This window comes from Hyperolius riggenbachi, chromosome 8 (assembly GCF_040937935.1).
Source record: "Hyperolius riggenbachi isolate aHypRig1 chromosome 8, aHypRig1.pri, whole genome shotgun sequence".
Classification (NCBI taxonomy): Eukaryota; Metazoa; Chordata; class Amphibia; order Anura; family Hyperoliidae; genus Hyperolius; species Hyperolius riggenbachi.
The window spans coordinates 277,537,587-277,549,834 of NC_090653.1; the positions used below are offsets into that span (position 1 = coordinate 277,537,587).

The 12,248-nt window shown below is 42.5% G+C and overlaps 1 long non-coding RNA gene across 1 annotated transcript in view; it reads left to right on the forward strand.

The window, feature by feature from the left end:
* LOC137528576 (uncharacterized) overlaps window positions 1–12,017 on the forward strand; it is a 54,046-nt gene extending 42,029 nt beyond the window's left edge. The window contains exon 4 of the long non-coding RNA XR_011023427.1: window positions 11,810–12,017. This is a non-coding gene — a long non-coding RNA (uncharacterized lncRNA). The remainder of the gene's footprint in view (window positions 1–11,809) is intronic.
* The last annotated feature ends 231 nt before the right edge of the window (window positions 12,018–12,248 follow it).

A 12,248-nucleotide genomic window follows, 5' to 3' on the forward strand; every position in this document is an offset into this window, starting at 1 on the left:
CTGCGAGCACCTACTACTGGCTACACCTATCCCTGGCTGCCTATGCTGCTGTCACCTACTACTAGGTACACCTATCCCTGGCTACCTGTCCTGCAGCCACCTACTATTGGCTACACCTATCCCTGGCTACCTCTGCTGTGGACAACGACTACTGAAGTGGGGTTCATATTATTTAATGTAAGGGGGGGCCGCAGGTCCAAATAATTGTATAATGCCGAATACCGTCATACCGTGCTATTTTTTTTTTCTTTTTTTGACCGTTCTCATACCATGGGATTTCATACCATTGCAACCCCAGCCAGGGAGGTTAAAGATGGGCAGTCAGTGCTAGATAAATTGATTTTGAGAGCTGTCTCCAAAGCCCTGAAATCCTTTCATTAGATTAGGACAGGTCACTCTCGATTGAGTGATATAGAAAATCAGGTCGTCCGTATATGCAGAAAGTTAAACGTGATGACCCAAGAAAAACTTACCTTTTGGTCTTTTTTTTTTTCTTCCCCCTAACCGCTGAAAGAAAGGTTTCCAGTGCTAGTATAAATATGAGGGACTAATGGGCACCCCTGTCGACTAGTGCCGCTTTTGAATTAGAAACATTTGATAAAGTGAAATTCACCTTAACTCTGGCATTATACAGGTTGTCCCTAACCTAGGAACAGCCTGAAAATGTGAAACTTGATTCTTTGTGAGCAAGTAAAAAAAAAAAAAAAAAAAAACTTGTTTTTGAAAAAATCGATTTAAAAAACATTTTTCTTAGTTTTTTTTTTTTTGTTTTTTTTTTTATAAAGACTGGTAAAATGACATTTTGCTGCCAAACACTGAGCGCACAGGGGGACAGAGGTGACAGTGTGTGTGGGGGGGCAGAGGTGACACAGTGGCGACACAGAGGGGGACACTGAAGACACAAGGGGCATAAAGGAGGTACAGGGGACAGAGATGGCGCAGTGTTTTGACTTATGGACAGATTCAGTTTTCGAGGCCTGGAACTAACTAGATCTTTCTTTTTTTTTTTTTTTTTTTTGCGTTTAGGGAGCACTTTCAATCGCTAGCGATTTCCCTAAACGCTCTGACAATGTAAATGGATGGGCTAGGTTCCACTAGAGCGATTGCGATTAAGCAAATTGCAATCGCAGGACAAGCAGCATTTTGGGAGTGTTTCCATTCCAATGAATTGTATGTGAGCAGGGAAATCGCTCCCAAAATCGCTTGCAAAACGCTATGACGAATCGTTGCGCAATATGTTGGCGCTTTTTAACCACTTAACGACCGCCCACTGCCCATTGGCGGCCGGATAGTGGACCCCGCAAGGACCGCCGCATGTACGAGAGGCGGCGGTCCTTGTAGGGGCATGGGCGGAGCGATCGCGTCATCCGTCACGCGATCCTCCGCCGGGGACTGGCTCCGCCCCCCTCGCGCTGTAAGCCGCCAGCCGTTCGGAAGCGCCGGCGGGTTACTAGCACCCGGATCGCCGCATACAAAGTGTATAATACACTTTGTAATTTTTACAAAGTGTATTATACAGGCTGCCTCCTGCCCTGGTGGTCCCAATGTCCGAGGGACCACCAGGGCAGGCTGCAGCCACCCTATGTCGCACCCAAGCACACTGATTTCCCCCCCCCCTGCCCCCTGATCGCCCACAGCACCCCTCAGACCTCCGCCCACCCCCCAAACCCTTGTTTGCACCCAATCACCCCCCTAATCATCCATCAATCACTCCGTCACTATCTGCAAACGCTATTTTTTTTATTAGGTCCCTAACTGCACCCTGGGGACTCCTGATCATCCCCCCACCACTCAGATTCTCCCCAGACCCCCCCACCCTGTGTACTGTATGCATCTATCCCCCCTGATCACCTGTCAATCGCCCCCTGTCACTGCCACCCATCAATCAGCTCCTAACCTGCCCCTTGCGGGCAATCTCATCACCCACCCACACCAATAGATCGCCCGCAGATCCGACGTCAGATCACCTCCCAAGTGCAGTGTTTACATCTGTTCTCTACCCTAAACACCCACTAATTACCCATCACCACCTGTCACTGTTACCCATCAGATCAGACCCTAATCTGCCCCGTGTGGGCTCCAGATCACTCGGACAAACCCTCAGATCCCCGTCAGACCCCCTTCCGATCACCTCCCCAGTGCATTGATTGCATCTATTTTCCCCTCTAACCACCCCCTGAGACACCCATCAATCACCTCCTGTCACCCCCCTAGCACTCCTATCCATCAGATCAGGCCCAATACAACCTGTCATCTAAAAGACCACCCTGCTTATGACCGCTTCCACAAAATTCGCCCCCTCATAGACCACCTGTCATCAAAATTTGCAGATGCTTATACCCCTGAACAGTCATTTTGAGAAATTTGGTTTCCATACTACTCACGGTTTTGGGCCCGTGAAATGCCAGGGCGGTATAGGAACCCCACAAGTGACCCCATTTTAGAAAAGACACACCCCAATGTATTCTGTAAAGTGTATGACGAGTTCATAGAAGATTTTTTTTTTTTTTTCCAAAATTTAGCGGAAATTGATTTTTTTTTTTTCACAAAGGGTAATTTTTCACTAACTTGTGACAAAAAATAAAATCTTCTATGCACTCGCCATACTCCTAACAGAATACCTTGGGGTGTCTTATTTCTAAAATGGGGTCACTTGTGGGGTTCCTATACTGCCCTGGCATTTTAGGGGCCCTAAACCGTGAGGAGTAGTCTAGAAAACAAATGCCTCAAAATGACCTGTGAATAGGACGTTGGGCCCCTTAGCGCACCTAGGCTGCAAAAAGTGTCACATGTGGTATCGCCGTACTCAGGAGAAGTAGTATAATGTGTTTTGGGGTGTATTTTTACACATACCCATGCTGGGTGGGAGAAATATCTCTGTAAATGACAATTGTTTGATTTTTTTTTTTACACACAATTGTCCATTTACAAACAATTGTCATTTACAGAGATATTTCTCCCACCCAGCATGGGTATGTGTAAAAATACACCCCAAAACACATTATACTACTTCTCCGGAGTACAGCGGTACCACATGTGTGGCACTTTTTTACACCCTAAGTGCGCTAAGGGGCCCAAAGTCCAATGAGTACCTTTAGGATTTCACAGGTCATTTTGGGACATTTGGTTTCAAGACTACTCCTCACGGTTTAGGGCCCCTAAAATGCCAGGGCAGTATAGGAACCCCACAAATGACCCCATTCTAGAAAGAAGACACCCAAAGATATTCCGTTAGGAGTATGGTGAGTTAATAGAAGATTTTATTTTTTGTCACAAGTTAGCGGAAATTGATTTTCATTGTTTTTTTTCACAAAGTGTCATTTTCCGCTAACTTGTGATAAAAAATAAAATCTTCTATGAACTCACCATACTCCTAACGGAATACCTTTGTGTGTCTTCTTTCTAAAATGGGGTCATTAGTGGGGTTCCTATACTGCCCTGGCATTTTAGGGGCCCTAAACCGTGAGGAGTAGTCTTGAAACAAAAATGACCTGTGAAATCCTAAAGGTACTCATTGGACTTTGGGCCCCTTAGCGCAGTTAGGGTGCAAAAAAAGTGCCACACATGTGGTATCGCCGTACTCAGGAGAAGTAATATAATGTGTTTTGGGGTGTATTTTTACACATACCCATGCTGAGTGGGAGAAATATCTTTGTAAATGGACAATTGTGTGTGTAAAAAAAAAAAATCAAACAATTGTCATTTACAGAGATATTTCTCCCACCCAACATGGGTATGTGTAAAAATACACCCCAAAACACATTATACTACTTCTCCTGAGTACGGATATACCAGATGTGTGGCACTTTTTTGCAGCCTAACTGCGCTAAGGGGCCCAAAGTCCAATGAGCACCTTTAGGCTTTACAGGTGTGCTTACAAATTAGCACCCCCTAAAATGCCACGACAGTAAACACACCCCATAAATGACCCCATTTTGAAAAGTACACTTCATGATTTCATTTTTTTTGTCACAAGTTAGCAGAAATGGAATCTTTTTGATTTTCTTGTCACAAACTGTCATTTTCCGCTAACTTGTGACAAAAATAATATATTCTATGAACTCACTATGCCTCTCAGTGAATACTTTGGGATGTCTTCTTTCCAAAATGGGGTCATTTGGGGGGTATTTATACTATCCTGGAATTCTAGCCCCTCATGAAACATGACAGGTGGTCAGAAATGTCATAGATGCTACAAAATGGGAAAATTCACTTTTTGCACCATAGTTTGTAAACGCTATAACTTTTACCCAAACCAATAAATATAGGCTAAATGTTTTTGTTTTTTTTATCAAAAACATGTTTGTCCACATTTTTCGCGCTGCATGTATACAGAAATTTTACTTTATTTGAAAAATGTCAGCACAGAAAGTTAAAAAAAAAATCATTTTTTTTGACAAAATTTATGTCTTTTTTGATGAATATAATAAAAAGTAAAAATTGCAGCAGCAATCAAATAGCACCAAAAGAAAGCTTTATTAGTGACAAGAAAAGGAGCCAACATTCATTTAGGTGGTAGGTTGTATGAGCGAGCAATAAACCGTGAAAGCTGCAGTGGTCTGAATGGAAAAAAAGGGTCTGGTCCTTAAGGGGGGTAAAGCCCACGGTCCTCAAGTGGTTTAATACAATTAATAATAATAATAATCGCTAGCAATTGCGATGGCGCTTTGCCATTTTTCTTAGTTCCAGGCCTAATGCTTCATACACACTTGAGATAAGTATTTGGAAAATGAAAGATCACAGACCAATATTACCCCCTTCATGTAGTATGAGAGCCATACCTACACAGTCTATTCTATGGAGCTGCACTCCCCATCAAATAAAATCTTTGCAAGATGCTGCACACAAAGATGCTGTACACACTCAAAAGATCATTATCTGTAAAAGATCTGTTCCTGCAAAAGATCCATTCCTGCAAAATGCATTCATAGTCTGAGATCTGCAGATCATCATACACACCTTGTTTAACAGATTTCATCTGCATATCTGGCAATCCTCTGCAGATCTGAAAATCCATCCTGGTGGATATGATCTGCAGATGATTGTCTGTTAAAGAATGCATTTTGCAGGAACGGATCTTTTTGCAGATAATAATCTTTTGAATGTGTACGGGCATCTGTGTGTGCAGCATCTTGCAAAGATTTTATTTGATGGGGAGTGCAGCTCCATAGAATAGACTGTGTAGGTGTGGCTCTCATACTACATGGAAGGAGGTAAGATTTCTGTCTGATGGGGAGTGCAGCTCCATAGAATAGACTGTGTAGGTGTGGCTCTCATACTACATGGAAGGAGGTAAGATTTCTGTCTGATGGGGAGTGCAGCTCCATAGAAAAGACTGTGTAGGTGTGGCTCTCATACTACATGGAAGGAGGTAAGATTTCTGTCTGATGGGGAGTGCAGCTCCATAGAATAGACTGTGTAGGTGTGGCTCTCATACTACATGGAAGGAGGTAAGATTTCTGTCTGATGGGGAGTGCAGCTCCATAGAAAAGACTGTGTAGGTGTGGCTCTCATACTACATGGAAGGAGGTAAGATTTCTGTCTGATGGGGAGTGCAGCTCCATAGAATAGACTGTGTAGGTGTGGCTCTCATACTACATGGAAGGAGGTAAGATTTCTGTCTGATGGGGAGTGCAGCTCCATAGAATAGACTGTGTAGAGTATGGCTCTCATACTACATGGAAGGGGGTAAGATTGGTCTGTGATCTTGCCTTTTCCAAATACTTTTATCTCAAGTGTGTATGAAGCATAAGAATGGACCTACAGTCCCTATCTCGGTTATTAACATGGGACTACCTGTATAATACATTTCTATTGGAGTTTGTTTTTGTTTTTTTGTTTTCTTTTTCAACCCTGATTTTAGTTGAACTTCAAAATCGCCTTTTTAAAGGGAGTCTGAAGGGAAATTAAAAATGAAAAACAGATACTCACCGAAGGTGAGGGAAGGATCTGGTTCCTATAGCCTTCCGGTTCTCACGATCCCTGCATTCCCCACCACAGGCTACCCTATTAGTTTGATGGTTTCGTAAACTGCTCTCTTCCGCTTTGGCTGGCTTTGGAAGTCTTCGGAAGCACTCTGGCTCTCGAAGACGGGCTGTTTCGCACGTTGGTGCCCTTTTCTCGCGCAATCATGCGTGCGCAGTACAGAGTCGCCTGTCCACCTGAAGACTGCCGAAGTGTGAACGGTGAAGTCTGCGGGGGAACAGGGACCGCGAGGAGACCGGGAAGGCTCTATAGGACCCAGAGCCTTCCCTCCTCTTAGGTGAGTATTTGTTTTTTTTAATTGTCACTACAGATTCACTTAAAATTTAAATTCCACTTTTATAATAAAATTGTCCAAAATTTTGATTGGTTATGCACAATTTTCCTTTTTTTGCCAGTTAAGCACTTCTAAAATGGGCAGCTCAATCAAATGATTCCTCTTTGCAACCATGGCAATAATACTCTGGACTGGAAATGGTTAATGACTAGAGATGGTCCATGAGATGCGAATAATGCTGACTTGATGCATTTAAGCTAATTTCCTATGCAAGTCCACATTGGTGGGATTTGATTGAGCCATTTGCATAAATTTGCATACATGTGCATTATCCTGATTCAACTATATATATTTTTTTTTTTCTCACTGACCATGTCTACCAACTACAGACGGTCCCATACTTGCAAACAACTCGTTATGTTTCAGAGATACAAAGTTGTCTTCATGTATACAGTATATACAATACAATTTGTATTTTATTTTTGTTACATTATTGTATTAACTGCTAGAAGTAGTTTAAAACAATTTAAAACACGTTGACAACAACGAAAAACATATTTTATACTATACTAGTCACAAAGCCCATGTAACAGGCTGGCGTGCGCCATCCACAGCCACGTGCGGCTGTGACTGCGCACGCCCACAACCAACTCATGCCCATCCAGCTCGAAGCCCACCCACGCGCTGCGCATGCGCGCCAGGCACTTACACAGAGGGTCGCGGCAACAGGGAGATTATTATATAGGATGTTTAACCACTTCCGGATTTATCAGACGCTTATCTACGCCCCTGCAGGGGCGTAGATAAGCATACTGTTTACCTACGCCGCTTACGATCACCACATTTCTCCCATCCGCAATCGTTGCAGTCCTGTCCCTCCGTGATCAGGGAATATTTCCATCTCACAGCTTCCTAAAGTGCTGATTAACAAAAATCCAACCAAAAACAAAATGTAAACCTTTCGTTCCTGTTAGATTTACTCAACACAGAACTCCATAGCGCTATCTTGTGGCCAAAAAGTAAAAATGCATCCAAAACAGTCTAATATACTAACCCATAGGAGAATTAAAGTTTTTTTTTTTTTTAATATTTTTAACCCCTTCCTCCCCACCCCATAGTTACCAAAATAAAACACTTGTCACCATTAAAAATATATATATATATATATCTATATCTATATCTATATATATATATATATATATATCCTTTGGATTTAGCTGTGAGGAGATCATTAGCTACTTTGGTGAGGGCTGTTTCTGTGGAGTGGTTTGGCCGGAAGCCAGATTGGAACTGATCGAGCAAGGAATTTGCAGATAAATACTGACTTAGTTCTGCATGGATGTGGCGTCCAAGTAATTTAGATGCAAATGGAAGAAGTGACACTGGGCGGTAGTTAGCAAGTTCGGTGGGGTCTAGAGATGTTTTTTTCAGTAGTGGTGTTACAACAGCCCTCTTGAGTGAGGATGGAAAAATTCCGGTGGAGAGGGATAGGTTATATATATATATATATATATATATATATATATATATATATATATATATATATATATATATATATATCCGGGACAAATGACAAAATGTCTGTTTCATCATCAATAGCACTTTTTATTTTTAAACTACAATGGCTGAAAGCTGAGAATGGTGATTTTTTTTTTTCCATTTTTTCTACTTCTTCCTTGCAAAATACATATAAATAAAATAATAGTTAGCAAAAAGTACTGCCCAGAGAAAGCCTAGTTTGTCCTACAAATCTAATATATAGATCATGTCAGTGTGAGAAGTAGCAATAAAGTTATTGGCGAATGATATTGCTCTGGTCCTGAAGGCGAAAAAACCTGTGATCCTGAAGTGGTTAAATCCAGAGTTGTCGAAAAGTACTGTAAATTTATCCAGGTTTCACCATGAAGACTCAACTTACAATCTGAACTTAAACACAATCTCCCAAAAGAAAACCTGTTAGTACTGGGACTGCCTGTACTTCAGATTTTCTTTTTTTGCAAGCCTCTTTGCTTTCACTTCATGTGTTGTAGGTGCTGTAGAATTCACTATGTGGTTACCCACAGGGCTGATCATAGGCATGTGAGTAATCACAAAAGCTCGTCGTCTTTGCGATTTTTCCTTTTTAGCGGTTTTTAATAAGTGGGCACTTATCTGGTAAACTGGTCAGTGAGAACTGATCCGTTTCCGCTCTGGGACTGTTAAGTTCCGTTTCCCTATATACTCTCCAGACCCCCATCACCAAAGTTGATTTTTGTTGACTAGAACGATCCATTTTTCGCCAGTGTGTACTACTGGATCCCTTTCTCATTCCCCCAATGCAGTGCTTCGGCCTCTGTTTCTGTTCAGCTGGGCTCCGCTGTCCGGAAAGAAACACTGGAGCGCCAAACGTGCAAATGGACCAATGTGAACGGATGCATAGGTTAACACTGGATGCATTCACATCCGTTTATTGCCAGTGTGAACCAGGCTTTACTGTGACGGCAGCAATTATGTAGACCAGCACTGGGCAAACTGTGGGCCAGATACGGCCCGCATGCCCTGAGAATCCCTTTCCTCCCTCCAGCACTGTCTCCATGGCCACAGCAACGTCATGTGGCACACCGTTCGGACGTGCCAGCATGTTACACGCTGGCAATGTCCTGACAGCATCTAACATGAAGTTGCTGTGGCCATGAGACAAGTTGAGTTCACCATTCCCTTTCACCCCGCTTGCAACTTTGCTGGGAGGGAGGAGGAAAAATGATGGGAATGTGGTTCACAGCCTGGGATGCGTAAAGCCCTGATGTAGACTGTGCATACTCTGTCCACCAGCCAACTGGTCCTCAAGGTGCCAAAACTACGCTATCCAAAATTCGTTATTTTAAATTAAATCTAAAATATCAAACTGTTTGCAGAGGATCCCACCTGCTCTATCTCCCCCCATGACTCCCTTGCCAAGTCTGGCACAGGAAAACACATTGAAAAGGGCTGAAGTTGTTATACTGTAGGTCCACAATCCTACCCTTGGATCCGTTTCGGCTTCTTTTAAAGGACTGCTGTAACGAGAGGTATATGGAAGCTGCCATGTTTATTTCCTTTTAAACAATACTTGTGGCCTGGCAGCCCTGATTACCCTCTGCCTCTAATACTTTTAGCCATAGCCCCTGAACAAGCATGCAGCAGATCAGGTGTTTCTGACATTGTCAGATCTGATAAGATTAGTTGCATGCTTGTTTCTGGTGTGATTCAGACACTACTGCAGCCAAATAGACCAGGCAACTGGTATTGTTTAACAGAAAACAAATATGGCAGCCTCCATACACCTCCCACTACAGTTGTCCTTTAACCTCCCTGACAGTACCATAAATCCGCCAGGGGGGCAGCGCAGCACTTTAAAAAAATTTTTTTTAAAGCATGTAGCTAGCTTAGCGCCAGCTACATGCTTCCCCCCCCCCCTTCGGTATCCCTCCCACCCCTCCGCTCGCCGCCGGCGCTTTTACCCTGCAGGGAATCCCATTCCGTGGCGACGATCTTATCGACGTCGTGACGTCAGCGAGTGTTCCGATCCACTCCTCAGCGCTGCCTGGCACTGATTGGCCAGGCAGCGTAAGGGGTCCGGGGGGGCGGCGAATTGGCAGGTAGCGGCGGCGATCGTTATGCATACGCAGCTAGCATAGTGCTAGCTGTGTTTAGCAAAGAAAAAATTATGTAAATCGGTCCAGCAGGGCCTGAGCGGCACCCTCTGGCGGCTTACCCCGTGTCCAGCACGGGGTTACCGCCAAGGAGGTTAAGTGATGTCCAGTGGAGACGAGACAGATGCAGGAAGATGCGAAAGAATGACTGTCCAGATAAAGATCCTTTTGCCAGGCGGAAACCATCTTTGCCATTGACCCCAGGAATGGGTAGAGCTGGACTGAAGGAATTGCCTTATTTAGTTATATACCGGATGCTGCTTCCCAATCGTTTTCTGATTTGGGAGGAATTGTTTGCTGGATCAGGCTGCCATCGACTAATTTATATTATTGACTTAAACTCACTGCTGTGATGAAAAGTTGGTAATTACCAGGTTACTGTCATTATAAAATTTTAAATAGATTTGTTTTTAAAGAGGAACTATTGGCTAAAGAATGCATACAATTGCTTATATTTTTACAGTATTCCTTTATAAATGTTTGCCCATCTTTCCTCTCCCTGATTTACATTCTGAAATTTATCACAGATGGACACATCTTTAATTCTGTCACGTGATCTCTGCTAAATGCTTCTGGATACACATTATGCAATATCCCGTCCGATCAATGAGCAGTCTGACAGGAAGTTGCATTGTATACATGTCCAGACTGCTCCCGATCGATAACTTGATCAAATGTACCCGTTATAACTCTTCAAAATCTATCCCGTTATCGAACTGGAGCAGGTCAGACATGTCGGTAATAATCGTCCGATTCCTGACGATTGCATAAGAAACAGTTTGTGTTATGCTGTTTGTTCAGCATAATCGTTGTAAAGGCAGCAGAAAATATAGCTATCTCCAAGAATGCTCGGGGAGGTGGAAGAATTCCGAATAATAAACAGCCTAGGCTAAGCTTCAGTGGGAGGGCAGAGCTACATATGAATATACAGCAATATATAGATATTGGAAGTGTTTCTGATGCTGAAAGCAGGAGAATGAATGTAGATTTGGGCATGGGTCTCCACTTTACAATTGGGGATCATTACCTGAACCCCAGGTAAGTGTATTAGCAGTGCAGGTCACTATTTACAATTTGAGGTGAGGCGCTTTGTTATTATTGACATTATCGTGTGTCTAGGTTCTTTCTGATGTTTTTTAATTGAGTTTGTTTACTGCGGTTCAATAAAGCGTACTATTTTGTACATTCCACATGGTGGGGCAGTACTTATGTACAGGATGCCTGCTTGCTCTCGGGTTTACTATACTGGGCGTTATTCCCATAGACTTATAATGGGGCTTGGCCGGGACCTGGTCATTTGCGTTACCATACCCGAATGTTTACTATATCCGAGTTTTCTATAACTAGATTATATTCTGTGTTACAGTTTCCCTTTTACAGAGACACTGAAGCAAAAAAAATTATTTGTATGTGTAGTACCGCTAAGAAATAAAACGTTAGGAGCAGAGACTCTCATCTAATGTTTCCAGTACAGGAACAGTTAAGAAACTCCAGTTCTCTATGCAAAAGAGCCATTGAGCGCCACAACTTTCAAAGTCGCATAGAGCTTTGTTTTTGAAGCTTGTTATCTCAACTGTCAGTCACTATTGTTTTTTCTTCAGCAAAGTACAGGTAAATAGTTCACTATCCTGCTCTGTAAAATCATTTAGAATCCTCAGTAGTGTGTAAACTGCAAATATTAGAGAATGATGCAATGTTATAAAAAAAGACTATATAACTGAAAATAAAAATGAGAATATTTTCTTTGCTACTAATGTTCTAGTAATTATCCGTACTACACAACCAATTCATTATATCATTTTTTTTTTCGCTTCAGTGTCTCTTTAATTAAAACAGTATAGAGACATAACCTACAATTTTTTTAATTTATTTTTCGCAGATTTGTGACTTCACAAAGGATGAAGAGAATCCACAGAGGATTGAGAAGTTGAACGCTGACCAAAAGCCATTGTTGCCAGCCAAAGATTAACTGTGATGATCAACATACTGTTTACAGCAATTGTATGGTGAATGAAATGGGCACACTCCAGATTTTCCTTGCAGACAATCTTGTCTAATTGCTGCAGCTGAAACTCTCCTGTGTGTAGATGCTGTCCACTAAAGCTGCACATTAATGATACAATCTTACCACTTCGTTGTAGTATGAGTGATTACATATCCATTCAAAATAAATTCACTCAATTTATCCTTCTACTACATTGGTTTGGTAAGATTGCACCATTAAGATTGTACAATTAGTGGCTGCTTTAAATGTGACTGGATTTTTTTTTTGGGGGGGGGGGGGGTTGTGTGTGTGCCAATTTTCTCAGCTGCTTGGT